General features: G+C 35.0%; 1 pseudogene; it reads right to left on the reverse strand.

Annotated features, from left to right (window-relative positions):
- Positions 1-17155: 17155 nt before the first annotated feature.
- Positions 17156-18065, reverse strand: LOC101422578 (putative elongation factor 1-alpha-like 3; annotated as a pseudogene).
- Between the last annotated feature and the right edge of the window lie 1739 nt (positions 18066-19804).

The raw sequence follows: 19804 nt of genomic DNA on the forward strand, positions 1-19804 counted from the left end.
ACATGATATATGATTGTATTTTTTAATTTCATAATTTCCATTTCTTTGCTGAGTTTTGCTGTTGCTTCATTTGTAATTACCTATTTAACTATTTTCATGGTGATTCCTTTGAGATCTTTTTCAGAGAGTTCCAACATCTGATTCATCAGGACTTTGGTGTCAGTTGATTGCATTTTTTTTACTTAAGTTGTGATATTCCTAGTTCTTAGTATGATGGGTGATTTTTTTATTATTGCCTGGATATTATGTTAGACTTTTGATCCTATTCAAATCCTTAATTTTAGTAGGCAGTCACCTTGTTTAGGTTTAGCTTATAGGTTCTGACCTACTTTTGTGGGCTGTGGTTCCAAAGACAATTTAGGTTTTGAACCATCAATATGCTATTATATACTTCATTCTTTTGGCTCTACTAGGGTGCTTGCTGGATCCCAACTGATGCCAACTATAATGCAGAAGGCACACTCCTTGAACATCTACAAGTATTGTAGATGGGCAAGGGGCAGAGAGTGTTTCTTCTATTCCCCTTGTAGATGGTCTCACGGAAGGCACAGAGTGTTTCTCCTGGCCTGATCTCTGACCACAAAGTTCCAGTGAGGTACACCATGGAAGGGAAATGCCTATCTGGGCTCCTTTCTGACTAGGGTGGAGAGCCAGGAGACCCCAGACCTTCTCATGTTGGGTGGAATTCTTGGACTGGATCTTCTTCTACAGCTGGAGGGGCAGGAGCTGCCAAGTCTTGGTGACTCTCTATTGCTGGGTGGAGGACTGGGAGACACTGTAGCATTTTTTGTGTGTGTGAGTGGAGGGCCTGGAAGAACCAAATCTGCTGGCACCACCAGAGCATGAGGAGGGGTCTCTCTTTTGCTGGTGCTTTTGAGTCAGGAATGGGCTTCCTCACCTCCTCTCTGCCTGCCCTCACCCTCCTATCCCTGCTGACACTGCTGCTGCAGAGAGATCAGGCAGCCACTGCCACTGGAAATGGTATTCCCCCTAATATCCTGCTGGGACTGCCCTTTCCTGAATCTTTGGCCAGAGAGAGCAGTCTTTTCTTGTTTGGTTTTGTTTTATTTTGTCTCTGTATTTTGGTTGTTCTTAGTTGCAAGTCTTTCTGGTGCCCAGTATGGGGATATCTGGAGGTAGAAATAAAACCCAGGGAACTTGCTGAAGTATCACTTCAAGTTCTGAGGTCCCCAGTAGGACTACCTTCTTCTTTCCATCTTTCACAGTTCTTTTCTGATTATCCATTGATTTATTCCCATGGCATTTAGTAGTATTTAGAAGAGAGGATCAGGGAAAAGTGTGTCTACACAATTTACAGTTTTGACCTAGAACCGAAGAACCAAGGTTTGCTTTACAAAAAATTACACTTTTGGAATTATTAATATTATAGTATATTTATAATTAAGTGCATATAAATTATGGTAAAAAGTATAACACATTTACAAAATTAAATCATCTGAAAATTTTCTATAAGATAATAACTCATTGTGAAAGGAATTCTTAAGGTAGTAATAGCTTGTAATTTCTAGCATTATATCATTTTCAGACCCCATCATTCTTTAAGAAAATATACAAAATTCCTGAATATCAAAGGTAAAATAAAACCATGTTTTGAACTACTGGTACTACTAAAAATAATTCTATATAGAAAAAACAAATTCTAAGTGGAACAGGGTTTTTAACAATTAATATCCTGTAATCGAATGACCTTGGCATGACAGTTTGGTGTTGTGGTGCTGCTGAGATCAGTGTGGAAAGGGTGAGAACTGAGACCCGAAATTTCTTTCTTCACTACAGGTAAGTCTTCCAATAAAAATACTTGGAAAAATTGTGATTATTTAAAAGGATACTCATTTTCCTGCTGGTTTTTGGTCTCCAGTCTTGGAATAGCTTTGCTATCTAAACTGAAGCTGATTATGTACAGCCTAACCATTCATATATTTATTCATTGAACAAATGTTCACTGAACAACAAATACATGTCAAGCACTATTTTGTGAGTGAATGAAACAAATTGGGCCCCTGCACAAATGTTATTTACATTTGAATGAAGAAGACCAAGAATAAATTAGTTAATAATAGCAGTGTAATTACAATATACTTAGATGTAATATAAAGTATTGTCAGCTAACAGTTGCTTTGTCGTCGCACTCCTTCATATTGCTTATCAAATGATAGATAGACATATTATATTACATGTGTCCAGGGGTAATTTTGAAACTATACTTTCAGTTCTACAGAAACTATAAATATAATCAAAGGAAAAGGTTGGAGGTATCTTTGGTGAGTTTTCCTTGCCAATGTTGAGCTTAGATGAAATGGCAAGTGTGGTCGGCAATATGATTTTGGACAATCTGCAGCCACCACTAGCTAGATTGAATCTTTGCTAATTCAGAGAGTAGGTGTTTTTAACCTTTCTTATTCCACAGACCCCTTTGCCAGTCAGGTGAAATGAATACTACAGTAATTTATTTATTACATTCATAAGCAAAGGGAATGCCAGATTTCACTTAGAGGTCAGCGAAAATAAAGATAAGTTGATTTTTTCAACTCAAGCTCACAGACCCCGTGAAATCTAAGAACCCCCTGACACAGAGTATTCCTTCTATAATGAGTCATTGTTGTTTGGAATAGCAAGTCTCTTCTTATTTTAGCACAGATCACTGGCATTGTTTCTTTAATCTTCACAAACACCTAAGAGGAAAACAAACAATTTGGTCTGTAGAGTGATTTCCAAGTCATGAACTAAGACCCCAATTAAAGACTGAAATTCTTGATGGTAAAAACCATTTACCTATGCATTGCTAGTACCTACCATAATCATTACATACAATAATATTGTAACTAATGCTGATTAAATTAATAAATCAATATATGAAACCAAAATAAAAAGTACAATTATACTGGATCAAAATTCAGCGTGTAACATTTATCTGCAAATGGGAAGTTTCCCCATGAAGATATAGTTACTTCTAAAAATAGTGCCAAACTTTCATTTGATTGATCCCCACTGGAAAAAATGAGAAGATATGATGGAATAAAATTTATATCAATGTGAGTAATGGGCCATGTAACAACACCCAGAAAATATAGTGGAAACTGGTTATACTAAAAAACCATATCCACAGTTCATATACTGGAGCTAATCCTTAATTTGAAAAGATTGATAAACATTTTTTAAAAGATTTTTCTTATTAAACTAAAGTCATATTATCCTAATACTATTTTCATTTCACATCAAGATGTAGTAGGCATTTACTACATATCAATAATACATCAAGTACAAATGCAGTTTTCATTCAAAGCTCACCAGAGATAATGAGCACATAAAAGCTACCCTGTGGAAAGTAATGAAAAGAATTGGAGTCTAGGACTCATCAGAGATGAAGGCATGAGTTGATTACATGGTGCCGTTCAGCACAATACACGTCTCATATGAAGAAGTAACCAATCATTGAATCTGAACTCCTGAATGCCTATTTAATCCAAGATCAGTTTGCTATGTTTGATTACATTTCTAGAAAGTTCATAATGGTAATTATATCCTGAAACAATTAAAATAAATACATTTTCTTCCTGTTCTTTCCCAACACATCCTCTTTCCTGTGGTTTGGCTTACCATAGCTAACATTCAGTCCAGGGTATCACGGAAGAGATTTACAGTAACTCTGAAGAGGAACGGATGCCACAGGATCTTACAGTCAGTGATATCACATTCCAAAGAGATAGAAATGCAAGTACAAGCCAACCATCTGTGGATCTCTGGGGATTAGAAAAGCACTCCACTTCTTTCTACCCCTGTGTTCTCTTTTCTACTATTCCCTTTCTCGTTCTTTTCTAACAGGAAGAAATTTGAATATGATTGGTCAGATAATAGGGTGGTGATTATCTAGTTTGGGTGAAAGTTGAGTTTCTGTTTTGTGGTCCTCTTTCTTTCTCCTTTTCCATCTATGCTGGTGAGCTGACCAAGGTTCCATTACCACAAGGTTGTAAATTGGAGCATCTTTCTCCATGTTTCTTTATCTGTATTTCCATATCTACCTTTCAGACTCTGTTATTCTCTTTTCATCTAGGGAACTCTCCTAAGTAACCAGTCCATGATAAGATTAGGGTTTGAGCCAGTAGGATGTATAAAGACCTCACGGTTCCCTGGTCTTTATTAATAAAGGTTCAAATTCAATTTCTGATCTCTTGAGTTGATTTCTTTTTTTGTCATTTTCCCTTTGTATATATCACACTCAGACATATTATTGAAGAAGTGTTGAAGTCAGGTATTTCTGAACACCATATTAATATCATCAAATTCATCCTGAAGTTAACAGTAGTCAGGAATTGACTTGAAATTAGAGAGAAAAAGATGAAGATCTAAGGCACAAATTCTCACATTATAATGGACGGTTTCAGCATTGAAATTGATCTGTCTTCAGAAGACAAACATAAATCAAGGAGCAAAAGCACACAAATGGCATCAAACAAACAACCCAAAACAAACAAAAAACAGAAACAGGTAACACAATTGCTAGCATCTGCTCTGGGTATATATTAAGATCAATTCTCAGATAACTTTTTACATCCATAAATGAGAAGGAACTTCTCTGTTTTCTTCTTCCAACTCATCCGTAGAGGAAAAATATTCTTCAGACACTCATAATCCATTCTCCCTTTTTCAGGTAATAGTTTCCCAGTCCATCCACTCTGCCTGGCCAATAAGATAACTGCATTTCCTTGATACAATGACTGGTTCAGAGATAGACAGTGATCCAGCCAGACCCAATTAGAACCCATGAATCTTTTGTATTGACCTTAGTATCTTTTGAGTCCCTGAATCAACCTGTGCTTTTTAATTACTTGAGCTGATAAATGCTCTTCCTGCATAAGAAATGAATTCCTGGTTTCAAGGAAAGGAGATATGTCAAATTCTAAGGACATAAACTAATCTCCCAATAAACAGAGGACGAAGTTCTTTCCTCATCTTGAGACCCATATATTCAATGCTATTGGACCTCTCATTGGTTTCCCAAACAGAGTTCAACTGCCATTCAAATTAAATCATCATTTTCCTTCCAAACCTCCTCCTCCTCTTTCTCTATTCCATATTTTAGCTATTAGCTCCATGACCCACCCAAGCACACAGGAAAGGAAGCTGAAAGTAATCTTTCCTCCTGTCCCTTCTCCCCCATTTAATCAGTGACTCAGTTCTATTACATCAACCTGCCAAATGCCTTCGGAACCCATAGTCCTTTCTTTTCCTGCAACACCACAATCTTCACCAATATCAGGGAAAATTCAGAAATATTCAGAACAGATGTCCATTTTCACAGTGCTAGTGGGATGGGCATCCAACTCAGAGCTGGGGTTTGGAGACAGGAACAAATATATTTGAGTTTAAACCTGATGAATGAGTAGAATTTAGTGGAAAGGAGCAGGAAGAGGAAAGTTTATAGGGTGTCAGTTTGTTGGCCTCCTTGCCTTGAATTTTCTTCTTCAAATTAACATAGCACCCTCCCCTTAATATTAGCTCTCTGCTGTCCTCACAAAGTATTTAAATTCTGCAGAGGAAATTCAAAAGTACTTCAGTACTTAGCAACTACCTATTTCTCTCATCTCCCCTCAGCTACTGTCTCCCTTGCTTTCTATATTTATTCAGTTCCTCCAAAACCCCATGCCTCTCTCTTCTTTTGGGGGGATTTTGTACATATGCTTACATTCTATTAGCCAAAGAAAGTCACATGGCTGAGCCTGACAAAGAGGGGAAGAAGACTCTGACTACAGGAAGTTCCTCTAAGTTACAAGGTAAAAGATATTAATGTTTAATCTTCTTAACAGAGAGGGTACTGATAGTTGGGAACCACAATACAGTCTATGGCAGGATTATTTTACTTCTTTTAGAGGTAAGAGGAGAGACACCAGGCTCAGTTTTGGTTTGCTAAAAGCTGCTAGGAGTGATACACCAGAAATAGGTTGACTTTTACAATAGGAATTTATTAGGTTAAAAACTTACAATTCTGAGGTTGTGAAAATGTCCAAATCAAGGCATCACCGGAGATGGAGTCTCACCAACGGTTGATTGCTGGTGATCCTGGACTCCTCCATGTGGCAAGGCACAATGGCTGCTCTGCCAGGCTCTGCCTTCTCCTCTAGGCTCACTTTCTCCCCAAACTCAGATGTGGGCAGTCAGGCACTGTCCATTCATCTCTCTCCTCTCCTTTAGGACTCATTGCTAGTTCTGCTTTGGGCTGTTCTGTCTATGCCTTTTTCATCTCCTATGGTCCTGTCTGAGGTCCTGATTCCTTCTATTTGGCTCTGAGGCTTTTTCTCTGTATCTTTGGTGTTTTAGTCCTCTGTTTATAAAAAACTCCAGTAAAGGAATCAAGACCCACCCTGGGTCCTGCCATCTAATGAAAGACCCTTAAGCAATCTCATCAAAAGTGTTCTAGTCAAAAGATCCCAACTACAATGAGTTTATAGGCACAGGAATGCTGTCACTTTAAGAACAGGATTTTCTGGGCTCCACAAAAGACCCAAACCAGCAACATTCAGGAAAATTAAACTGCGGTCTCATGGTCTTAAACTAGTAAATGGCAGGTTTGGGAAGGGTCCAAATCTAAAAACTTTGTATTTATTTGAATGTTTTCTTCAATCAAAATTGGGGAGTAATATGGGTTAGAATGGAAATTGGAGTGAAAGCTTCTTTGATTTAAAAAAAAATTACTCACTTTTTTCCAGCATTTTTCTCCTGGAATCTTCCATTATCTATTTCCACACTTTATAAAAATAATAATAGTTCATGGTCTTTTTTGGCTTATCGCCATTTTGCATTTGTAATGGGAAAGGATAATTAAGTAATTTTATATAGTTGATATATGATGAGGACCCTATGAAAGGTCCAAGTAATGCTCTTGATACCAAGATGTAGAGCAAATCCTAATTTTATGTGGAAATTTTTCATTGCTGTCAGGTGAATACATAGAATGTTAAGAACTTGCAAAAGAATATGGCACGTCCAAAATCAGAGTCAAAGATAAGATTGGTGGCTCAATTATCCCATCATTCCTGAAGAAGCACTCTTCTTCTTGAGAAGAAGGGACAAATGGGCTATGATTGTTATCAGGATGGGAAATAAGGGTATGAAACTTTATTTTTTTTTATATTTATAAATGGATAAGACTTTGGGACCTAGAAGCAGTGGTCATGATGTGTCAAAATCTCTTAAGGCTTTTTGGGCTAGACCTGTCTCTTCCTTCCTTAACTGATTGCAGGAATCAAGAAAGAACCTCATTATGCAAAGAAGAGCGTCAATACAAGAAACACTTTACTCATGAAGACTGAAACAGGATAGTTAAGGAATCCATATGGACTGCACAAGGAAACAAAAGGAGGGAGAGAAAATGCAGAGAATGAAAGAAAACAGAGAATAACATGAAATTGAGTCATTTGCAGTGGTGGGTCCCAGATCATGTTGTCCACTGAGACAAAGTATCATAGTCAAACTTTTTGATTGGTTTACAGTCATCAACTCTATGAAAAGAAAGGTTTAATAACAATTTTCAAATAGATATCATGTTATTTATTTTATATTTAATTGTAAATTTCTAACTTAATATGCAAATGTCAGTTAACTACTGTCTTCGTTTCTTGGCTGCTAAAACAAATACCATGAAAAAAAACAAACAAACAAAAAAACAAATACCATGCAATGGATTGATCTAAACAATGGCTGACAGTTTTAGGTTAGGAGAACTCTAAAATCGAGGCAACAGCAAGGAGATGCTTTCTTCCCAAAGACTGTGGTGTTCTGGGGCTGTCAGCTGGCAATTCTTGATCTCTGGCTTTTCTCTGACATGGCGATACACATGCAAAGACTTCTCCTTTCTCCCCAAGTTTCCCTTGACTTCCGTCTTCTTCCCATGGCTTTCTCTCCATAGCTGACTCTATGCAGTCTCCAGTAATAAGATTGTCAGTTGGCCACATCTTAACTAAAAAGCACATCGTCAAAGAGTCCTGTTTACAACGGGTTCACACTCATAACTTACTGCAATTACTAAGCATTTTATTTTCAAGAAAATCCTTTGTTAAACCCCTAAAATAAGGAAGGCCATCAAAACCTTCATAACATGTATCTGGTACCCAGATGGAAACAAGCCCCTCACAATACCCAGTCTGACTGCATTTTAGTTGCCAGAGAGGAATGGAGAGAGGGAGAGTGGGTCAAGCTAATACAAACCAATTGATTTCTCCTTAAGTATCCATTCCTATGCATTTATCTTTATCATTCACATTTGTAAACACTTTTCCATTTTACTATGTATAGATTTATTTTTAATGGTGTTTAGCAAGCAGCCCTTGAGTTGTTACGCAGATAAAAATTAATGGGGTACATCTTACGATTTTATATTTTTAATTCCAATGTCATGTTTTCAAACTTGACCATAAAATTCAAACTGATACAAAGTAAAGAAAGAGTTTAGCAGGGTGAGATTAATAAAGCATTACACTTAAATTCAAATCTGAGATTTATTCATTTGTCTCTTGACGACTACCAGGATGGTATTATATAATAGTGTGGTCAGAATGAGAAAGAGATTTGCATTTTTCTAATTTTCTTTTATGTCATTGTTTGTTTCATTTCTTCTTTCATGGAATAAAGCTTACCATGTCCTAGCCACTGTAGGAGGCATTGTGCCAGAGTCTGGAAACTCCAAATAAATAAGTCGCATTTATAGCCCTTTGGGAATTTATTATTCATAAAACTAACCATAGATAAAATTACTAGGTTTCGATAGCATTATTATGCATTTATGATGTGGATTGCATACTTACTATAATTCTAAATCCAAAGACATTAAAATAATTACATTACATTGGTGTTAGTAGAACTAATTACAAAGTGTCTTATATAACTCAGAATGCTTTGCTTCTCTCAATCAATTCTTAGCATGTTGTTTTTAACAACAATATGCTCATAGCAATTGGCCCTGTCACTAAGAAGGCATGCATTTAGGAAAAGACAGAATTGTGTGGTAGCTAATGCACAGTTCTATCAGCTAGAAGAGAAAATGCAGTAATTTGAAACGCCCATTCTGTCTTCCAGGAAGATACAGTCTTCACATGTAACTCACACTGTGGAAATGGCATAGGCCTTTTATAAAGTCAGTTTAACAACAAAAATGGATTTTTACTGATTTTACAATATAATGAAGAATTCATATTCAGGGCAATAAGCCTTTTGTACTGCTACAAGATGAGTCATGGGGGTGAGACGATGTTTTTAAGTAGGAAATTATAAAACGGTTCACTATGCCTTCCCCCATTTTTACTTTCAATTAGCTGCTGTCGTTAGATAATGTGAGAGCACAGATGTGATGCAGGTACTATGTAGAACACAGGTTTGAGGACAGTTTGAGCTTATTAAATGAAGATTGAGCACGAAGCCATTATCCAGACTTATATGGTATCAAAATTAAATCACGATTCCAGCCCTTTATAGGGTTTATAGACCACTCATTGAGGAGCAATTCTATTCAAATACCTTTTTCATAGATAACGATGTCTTTTGTCCAAGGCAAAATTATATTAAAAAATTTCTTTCTACCAATAAACCAAACTTCTCACTCTAAAAATAATAGAAAGGGGGGAAAAATGAACATGCTGCTTCATAAAAGAGAGGAGAAAGTTCTTCCATGTTTAGTTCATCTTTCTAGTATCCCAACTTTTCTTGAGCTGTATCTTCACCCATTCCCCTGGCGGGGGAGGACCTATCAGCAAGACTCGCCTTGAGTAAGTAACAACTTATTCAAAGGGAAGCTAGTTGCTTTTATGTAACATGCTTTGAGGCCATTCCCCACACACTTTCCAGGGCAGCAGACCTGAAAACCATAGCTTGCTCATTCCTAGAGGATAACATTAAAGTCCTCTGATAAATACAAATGCCACCTGGGTGTAAAAAAGGTATCCAACCAATATACCTTAACCTCATTTACTTAATTAGATTAACTCCAGGAAAGAACCAGTTCCAGAATGGAAAAGGACATCACACAAATTAATTTTCAAGACGTTTGTATAGGTATGTATGGAGAGGTCGGGAAAAGTGGAATCTGCCATATGCATTCTGTAGAGCATTTACAGGAAATCAAAACTCAAAATGAAAATTATGAAAAGTACAAGGAGGAAAATAGTGGTGAAGTCTAGGTAACTGGGAACTAACTTTTAAATTTTCCTTTACTACATCCTGTGTGCCAGGCACTGTGTTAGTTACTTTACATACGTTATGACACATCCATGTTGTGGAAGGGAAGATCACAGACATTAGCTTTTATTATTGCCACTAGAAAGTCAGAACGGTGGAGTGGAAAGACTATGCCAGTCCACCGTTAGAGTCAGAACATCATGAAGTTTCCATCTCAATTCTGCAATGTCGTACTACAATTACCTTACTGAGTTTCAGTATCTTCCTCTGTAAGATGTGAGACATGCTACCTCCCTTCCAGCGTCAGAGTGCAGATCTGAAATAACGTACGTGAAACTGCTAGCAGAGTTAGGAAGAAGTGATAAGCAGCTACTAAAGGGTAGTTGCTTTTCTTGTTGCTACTTTTCTGTTGTTCTTTTCTCACTGTTGCCTACTCCAGGATTAGGGTGACAGACGAAGGATGAGCAAAAAGCAGGGAACCCTGACATAGAGGGTAGTGAAGGAAAACTGGCTGTGATAGTTGAAAGGACGGATCAACCAATTGCAAAGGCAGAGCCTACAGAAAATGCAAAGCTTTCCACCTGAATTAGATCTTTATAATTTGATGTTTTACCAGTCTGGGTTCAAATGCTGACCCTGCTACTTATGAAACGGGGACCTACGTCAAGTTACTAGAGTTCTCTAAATCTCAGTTTCTTCATCAGCTTTTGAAGTATTTAAATACTTTTGAAGTATTTAAAATTACCTACAATCTAAATTGTTCTGAAGAGAATGTATATAACATTTTGCATAGAGCACGGCACATAGTAAATGCTAAGTAAATGCTATCTGTTATCATCCATTTAATAATTTAATAATATTTATTATTGTTTTGCTTAACTCTGAAAAGTATAACAGGAGTCTCATTTCTGGGCACCTGAGGACAAAGGTCCTAAACCTCGAGAGAGTAGAACGGGTTTGCAAAGTTTCCATCCAGTGGGAACTTCAGGGTAATAGGAGCATCTTTGTCTTTTCACAGTGCTGTGCTGTGTGATTATTGCAAATGAACCTGTAGTCCTTGCCCAGATGTACAAAAAGATCTCCTTTTGTTTGAGTTTTTTAAAACCTATTTTCAGGTGATGATTTGTTACTACTGCAGCACTTACTCTCATTACTTTTACAACCCTGATGTTCTCCTGAATATTTCCTAGAAGAATACCTCTAAAACGTAAGCCGTCAGAAAGACTAGCGGGAAATGTCTATCCTCTCTCGGAGTAATAGGAAATGATTTATTGTGGTGGGTTTGCTTTTTTTTTAATTATTGTATTGCAGAAGCTGTTCTCTATTAAGTTTGACATAAGTGTGAAATCTGTTTTGCAAGGTTGAACCACTAAAGGCAAAACAATTTACTCGAAAATTTAAAAATAATGTACAAAGTCTACTATTTAGCATCAATTTAGTCCATTTCTGTATTCTGTGTGCATTTTGAAAAATGTTAGCTGCTCCTTTGATAAATGTAAAATACTGAGTTTCTTAACAATAAGTTACTTTCAGCAAGCATGAACTGATGGTGATTGAATACATGCTGTAAAACAAAGGAAATGGAGAAAGCACTGAAGGGGATTTAATGATTTGTGGGAATGATTAAGTCCTTCAAGGTCCTTAAATTTATTTGGGTAAAAAACACATAGGCACACATTTAACAATGCAAGGCTATAGGCATACATGCTAAATACGTGTCAAGACATAATGCTTCTCAAACCTAAATCTATGCAGGAATTACTGGGGATTTTGTTAAAATGCAGATTCTGATATAGCAGATAGGAGGTGGGTCCTGAGATTCTGCATTTCCAACGCCTCGGCTGGTGAGGCGCCAAACTTGCAGCAATAAAGCTATGGAAATACTGTAATCGAATAGAAGTTGAAAGAATGTAGAAGGCTGAAAAATAAAGGTTTATAGCAAAGAGCCAGAAAAAGGAGTCCCTGATGGCAGAAAGAAGCCTGGTCTAAAGGGTCCAAAGACTTGAGGTCTTATTTCAATTGATCTCATATGATATGCTGTGATTTTAGGAAGGTCTCATTTCAGTTCTCTGCTCCCAACTGTTTTGGTGGCTCCAAAGTTCTTCTCAAGGTGAAACAGCCTGTGATGCTCATTGTAAATACCTAAGTGTCTCACTCAGCAGTTGGTGCTGTAAGAATTAGGGTTCCCTCCAGCCAATGGATTCCGTGATTAGAGTTAGGGCAGCAGCAGTAGGATTAGAGGACGTGATTTCAGGAAGTCAGAAAGTCTGGTTGGAGACATGGTGGTGAATGAGTGTTCTTAGTATTTAGGAGGTTTTTGTTTGTTGACTGATTTCCCTTTTTTAAAAAAACTTTTTATGAGGCTGAAACATGGTAATGAATGTGAAAATATTTTTCAACTGTAAAGCACAATCGAATATAAATTATGTGGAGGGTAAAGAAAAACAAATAGTAAATGTGGAGATTGCCCTGGGGGAGGGGGATATAAGGAAGGTAAGGGGTGGAGATAACAAACAGAAAGCTCGGAGAAAAACGGGTATCAAAGATTTTTGAAACAAGAAAGGAAAATCAGAATTAAATAGAATGCAGAAGTTTCATGTCTGCCCTTATTATTGTCCTTGCACTCTTTAAAAGCTTAAGCCTACCTTAGCTATTTTCTGTATTCTTATAGGAACAAAGTTATTACCAGCTAAGTGATGTACCAAGCCCTACTCAGGAACTAAGAGAATTTGATCAATATATATGATCTCAACTTACTGGCTGTAAGAAAGTCTGCATGTGTTAAAGGGGATATCAACAGTGATGTATTATAAAGCACGCATATTGTACTTCACCCACACTGTTGCAGAATAGCACTGCGCTAAATTTCCTTATAGTTCCTAAAATAGCCAAAAGGATAATATGACAACTACACAAAGAGTTCTTGAAATTAATAGGGAAAATACATTAAATAAATCTCAGACTGTAAAGACACAATTCACAAAGAAATTAAAATGCCCAAATATATGACAAGGAATATGTTTTCCTTCTATTAGTTTACTCCAGCAAGTAAACTGTCAAGGTTATGAGAAATAAATACCTCTGACAGTGGTGATTAGAATTGAATTTGTGTAATTTTGGTGGTTGGTAATTTAGCACTCTCTATTAAAACTGAAGGGAAAAATATTATGATCCCATAGGTCTACTTCTATGACCCTTCTCTAAAAAAAATAGTAAAATAAGAACCTAAAGATAGACATAGGACAATTCCAACATCTCAAAAATGACCCATGTTACTTACAATGACAGATACTAGCCTTTATACATTTTGTCAAAATCTACAAAATTGTGCGGTGCAAAGTGTAAAACAATATAAACTATAGACCATGGTTAACAGAATGTTTCAGTTGTTCATCAATGTGTTTATCAATTGTAACAAATGCACCACACTAATGAAAGATGTTAATAGAGGAAAGTGTGGGAGGGGTTGGGGGTAAGGTGTATGAGAATTCCAGGTATTTTCAACATAGCATTTATGTAATCCAAAGCTCCTTTAAAAATAGAAAGCAAAAATCATTAAAATATATACATATGTGTAGGGGGCAGTGTTAAAAATGATAGCAAACTAAATATCCAACAACAGAGGAACATTTAAGTAAGTGTATATAATCTATGCAAGGGAATGGCAAATACTGAGCCATTAAAAAGAAAGAGGTAAAAATCATGGTATTGGATGGAAAATGTCTATAATATATTTGAAATAGAAAAAAGCAACTTGCAGACCTTTATTCATAGCATGATTTCTTTTTTTAACTAGACATATAGAGAGTATAGATGCATAATATAGATATACATCATGCAGAGGAAAATTTGGGAAGGACTTATACCAACTATTAACTTTATCTACTTCCAGGAGATTTGAGAGAGACCGTCTGGTATAATATCTATATCAGGGTTTCTCAGCCTCAGCAGTCAACATATTTTATTTTAGGGAGCTGTCTTAATGTATCCCTGACTTCTACCTACCAGATGCCAGTAAACTGCCTCTCCTCCTTGTGACCAAAAATGTCTCCAGGCAATGCTAAACGTCCTGGGGGTCTAATGCACTTCTGGTTGAGTAGTGAGCCATTGAAAATAGATATGTAGACATATAGAGGATATAGATGTAGATATGAGACCCACAAATATATACATACATATATGATTGTGGAAGAAGGATATAAAATCCACCAACTTACATTTACCATAACTCAGTTTCCTCATCTACAAAATTAATATAATGCAAACTAATTAGCAAAAGTTGTGAGAGAATTGCTTGACACATAGTAGGCTCTTCAAAAATGATAGTCCCTTTCCTCCTATTTAATTTTGAATCTTCACTGACTCTTGATTTTGCTGCCTTTTATTATATCCTTCATAATCTCATGCACATAGCGGGTGTTCAAAGACTATGCCGGAAGGCACTGAGTCACCTTTGGAGAAACACCTTAAGTAAGTCTAATGTTGCAGTATAAGTACTATGTAATTCCAGGGTGATACAGCAGTCTTCTGTCTATAAAAGGAATGAATATAGTGAACATTTAGAAGAAATTATAATTATTTTATTTACCGAAGAAAGGGTATTATAAAAATAGATGTGATGTTTAAAATTAGCACTAGATAACAAGAATTTGCTAATTACCAATATGAAAAATTAAGTGGTCTGAAAAGAACAATGGAAAGGAAATTACAGAGCAGAAATCACATTAATGTCTAAAAGAAAAGCATTAATAGAATTGCATTGTCTTATTAAAAATGAATCACCGATTAAGAATAGCTCTAAGTGATACAAACAGGTTTCTGCACAGATAGTTAAGGCAGAGCTTGTGAAATTAGAAGTTCATTAAGAAAATAGCTGACTAACCTGGATTTTCATACAACTTTTCTAAGCCACGGTTTTTAATCTTCAAGGTACAGGGAAAAGACTGTCAATTTATCTATAAATTTAAATAATAAACATAAATTTCAAAAAGTAATAAAATTAATGAAGCAAATTTTTAACACTGTTAGTGAAGGTATGTTAATCTAATACATGCTGGTTGTTTTAAAAAATATTTGAAATGCTTATCACTATGTACTGGAATTTTAAACCATGATAGGAATAAAAGACTCTTCTCTAAAAAGGGCTTTTGTTGGTCTAAGTCCTAAATAATTGCTGAGGTGCCTTTGAATTTTAATAATATATTTGTAAAATTCAAATTAGCATAATGTTATTACATATTCTTTCATAAAATTGTATCCTACTTGACAGTTAATTTCGAGAACTTAGTTATAGAGTTAGCTCCTGCCACATATGAACTCAATTATATATGTTCCTTTCATTTCAGTAGTAAGTTCATAAAGATTATAAAACACTCAAGCTCCCCTCTGGCAGAGTTCATGTCTCCAATCCCTGAGGTATTACATATTCTGGCTTTTTTAAAAGGGTAGATTCAAAATAAGCAATCATGACATAGTGATTATAAATCTGAAGAAATACAGGACTTGAATTACTTTAATTCTGTCATTCTCTGTGACAACTTGGCATTTTTATTTATCTTTAAAATTGAAAACAGTACAATAGTGCGAACTACAAGATGTAAAATTTTGTTTTAAAGTGCAAAATTAAATTTTAAGCATTTCATTAAGGTGGTCAAGGAAAGATTACTAATAGTTGCAAAACTGCCTATAGAATGAAAAATAGTAAGTTTACAACATTGAATAAAAAGTAACGCTTTTAATTGTATTTTAAAGTTACTGTTGATACATTATATTACCATAATAAAAAAATATAGACAGAAAACAATTGCTAATTGTTTTTGTTAGCCTCCATCTTTAAATGGATTGTAATAGGAAATGTCAAATATATACAAAAGTACAGTTGGAATGGCAGGTGGTCTGATATTTTTCTTCACAGTAATTTCTTCACAGTAATCCACAGGATGGGAGAGAGGTTATAGATGAAACAAGATTGTCTATGGATTAATGACTAGTATAGTTGGGTGATTGGTTCTTGGAAATTCATGATATGTTATAATTTCAATTTTTAAAATATAAGCAAATAAGCTTATATATTTGTATTTTTCCCTTTCACAGACAAATGTTTTTATCAGGAAAGGGTGCTAGATTTTATCAGATGCCTTCCCTGTTGTGTCTATTTAGATAATCATGTGTTGTTTTCTTTCCCCCCTTCAATCTATTGATTGCTTTTCACATGCAACCAGCTCTGCATTCCTGGGATAAATCCCACCTGATCATAGTAAATAGTCTTTTTAATATGCTTTTGGATTCAATTGATTAGTGTTTTAAGGATTTTAGCATCTGTATTCAAAACAGAAATTAGGATATAATTTTTTTTTTCCTGTAATGTGAGTATCAAGCTTTGGTATTAGGGTAATGCTGCCCTCATAGAATGAATTAAGAGTGTTCCCTCCTCTTGAATTCTTTGGAAGAGTTTGAAGAGGATTGGTGTTACTTCTTTAAATGTTTGGTAGATTTCATTAGTGAAACCATCTGGTCCTGGACTTTTCTTTCATGGAAGGTTTTTTTGTTCTGTTTTTTTTTGTTGTTGTTGTTTTGTGTTTTTCTTTTTTTTTTTTTTACTATGATTCAATCCCTGTACTTGCTATAGGATTGTTGAGATTTTCTATTTCTTCTTGCATCAATTTAGGTAATTTGTATATTTCTAGGAATTTTCCATTATATCTAGATTAACAAATCTATTGATTTTTTCTCAGAGAACCACTTATTTGGTTGATTCAATTGTTTTTCCAGTCTCTATTCATTTATCTCTATTTTCATTTCTTTCTGGAGATATTTCTCATTCATTTTCATAATTGCATATTATGTCATTGTGTGAAAATGTCATACCATTTTTTTTCAATCAAAGCACTATTGATGGGCATTTTGGTTGTTTTTCTAATTTGTTTCTACATTTGTTCACATTGCTATTACTAATAGCATGGCAAATGTCTCATGGCATCTTTGTTAGTAAGGTTAACTTCACTTCACTTATTACATTGATTAGCACAAAGGTGACCACCATGCTGGTTTGAGAACACTAGTCTCCACTCAGCCCACAAGGATAGCACGAGTACCCCCTTTTTTGTAGACACCCTGGAGGGGCAGACATGAGGGTTTGTCAGTTGAATCAAGAGGTGGCAGGATGCAATCCAGAGCTCCAAGCAATGTGGTTCCACTGGCATTACCATCCTTACGGGTGGCTTTCCATCCCTCGAATCAAGGCATGTTAGCACTTTGCTCTAATATTCTCTCACCATTCTTACCGGAATTTGGCACAAATGCTACCGTGCCAGAGTTGTAGCCAATTTTCTTAATGTAGGTGTCAACTTCCTTAATGATTTCCTCATATCTCTTCTGACTGTAGGGTGGCTTAGTAGAATCCATTTTGTTAACAACAACGGTTAGTAGTTTCACATCCAGTGTGCAAGCCAGAAGGGCATCCTCACAGGTCTGCCCATTTCTGGAGATACCAACTTCAAATCCACTGACACTGGTGGCAACGATTAGGACAATACAGTCTGTCTGAGATGTGCTTGTAATCATGTTTTGGATAAAGTCTCTGTGTCCTGGAGTATCAATGATGTCCACGTAGTACTTCCTGGTCTCAGATTTCTATAACGAGAAATGATATCAATGGTGATACCATGCTCACATTCAGCTTTCAGTTTATCCAAGACTCAGGCATATTTGAAGAAGACTGTCCCCAATTCAGAAGCCTCCTTTTCAAATTTTTCAGTGGTTCTTTTGTCAATTCCACAACATTTGTAGATCAGATAGCCAGTAGCAGTGGAATTGCCTGAATCTACATATCCAGTGACAACAATGTTGATATGAGTCTTTTCTTTTCCGATTTTGGCATAAGATTTATGATGGTTTCACAACACCTGTATGCTGACAGCAAACACAATGCAAAAAATCTATATAATTTTAAATATTTTCATGAATTTCAATTTATATATGAATTAGAAGTTGAATATATATAGAAATTGAAATTTAATTTTTTCATTTTGATTAATTATATATAAATTATAATATACAAATTTGAATTATATATATTGTGCATATGTGCATACATATAATTAATTTTTTCAGTCTCATTTCCATGAGGTTGTAAATTTAAAATGAAAGTTTACTATGGATTGGGTTATAATTAAAATTACCATTAGTATATAATTGACCAAATATATCAATATAGTGCAAGTTTTTCTAAATAATTATTAAACATAATCAGCAAAATTTTATTGGAAGTGCATCTCAGTGAGATTAATAGAATAGTTTCTTGTTGTTTCTTGTAATTTCAACTCATTCCTCTATGCCAGAATGAATGTTATTTATTGCTAGACTAAGACAAATCCTTTTTTTTTTAAATTAATTTATTTTTTTTTATTGAAAGACAAATCCTTAATTACATTCCTTTGCATCACTTTTACAGTTATGTTTGCTGAAAAATCTTATTTGCCTCTATAAAAATATTGAATTGAATTGAATTGTTTAGCAATTACCCTCAATTCCTCAATTTTTCATTTTTATGATAAAAGTTACACAGTGATCTATCATCAAAAATAATTTTTAATAATCTGGTAAAAGAAATTATATTCATCACTAATGTAGCTGAAAACCAAAAGAAAGATAGATTTCTTGAAAAAGGATTTGATAGCTTATCATTAAATCATTTATTCTCTCAATTTCAGATTATAACAAAGAAGCTTTACCAATTCTTATTAAGTGGCTTTCAATATTACCTGTTACTCCTTTATCCAGAGGCATCTTATTTAAACTAATTTATTAAAAATTTATTGTGATAACAAAAATACAGTTATTTTATATATTGCTTTTCCAAAACTATGATATTTTATCTATGAGATACTTTTATCTTTTTCTATAAATACTTTTTCAAACCTTGGGGCCACAAATTTAGTTAATTAAAATTAGTGGAAAATGTCTACCATGTGACCTAATTAGCAAAGCTAATTAAGCCAAAGCAGAGAGAGACAAAGAGAAACAGAAGAGCGAGAAAATGCAGCTTTTTTATATGCCTTAATCTATCCTTTCCTTTATGCTCTGGGCATATTACTACGTGGAGTCTGATTTATACCCCTTCTTAAATATTGTCTCTTCTAACTAAAGAATTTAATCCATTTAAATTATGTTTAAATTACTGTAATCTCTATTTGCTTGTACATTGTATTTACTTCATCTTTTCACACTTTTCCTGTTTTTTTAATCCTTTCTTGCTTTTATAAAAACGTATTTTTATTACAGAAGTTGTGAGCTTACAAAGCAATCATGCATATGTGTAGAATTCCCATACAACAACACTTTACCAACACACCACACCACTGTGGAACATTTGTTACAGATTGTAAGGTATTATCATCAAACCATTACCACCAGTTATGGTCTGAAGTGTACCGTTCTTGCTTTTTTATTGACTGATTATTTTACCTATTTATTTTCTTTTAATTTTATATTTCATTTTTAATTTGTTTTGAATTTACATCCCACCTTTATTACCTTTAGTGATTATCTGTGGAAATTTATCATGCATTATTAACAAATCCAAAGTTAATCAATATCATAACTCCTCAATCTGAAATTA

Source organism: Dasypus novemcinctus, chromosome 25, assembly GCF_030445035.2.
Source record: "Dasypus novemcinctus isolate mDasNov1 chromosome 25, mDasNov1.1.hap2, whole genome shotgun sequence".
NCBI lineage: Eukaryota > Metazoa > Chordata > Mammalia > Cingulata > Dasypodidae > Dasypus > Dasypus novemcinctus.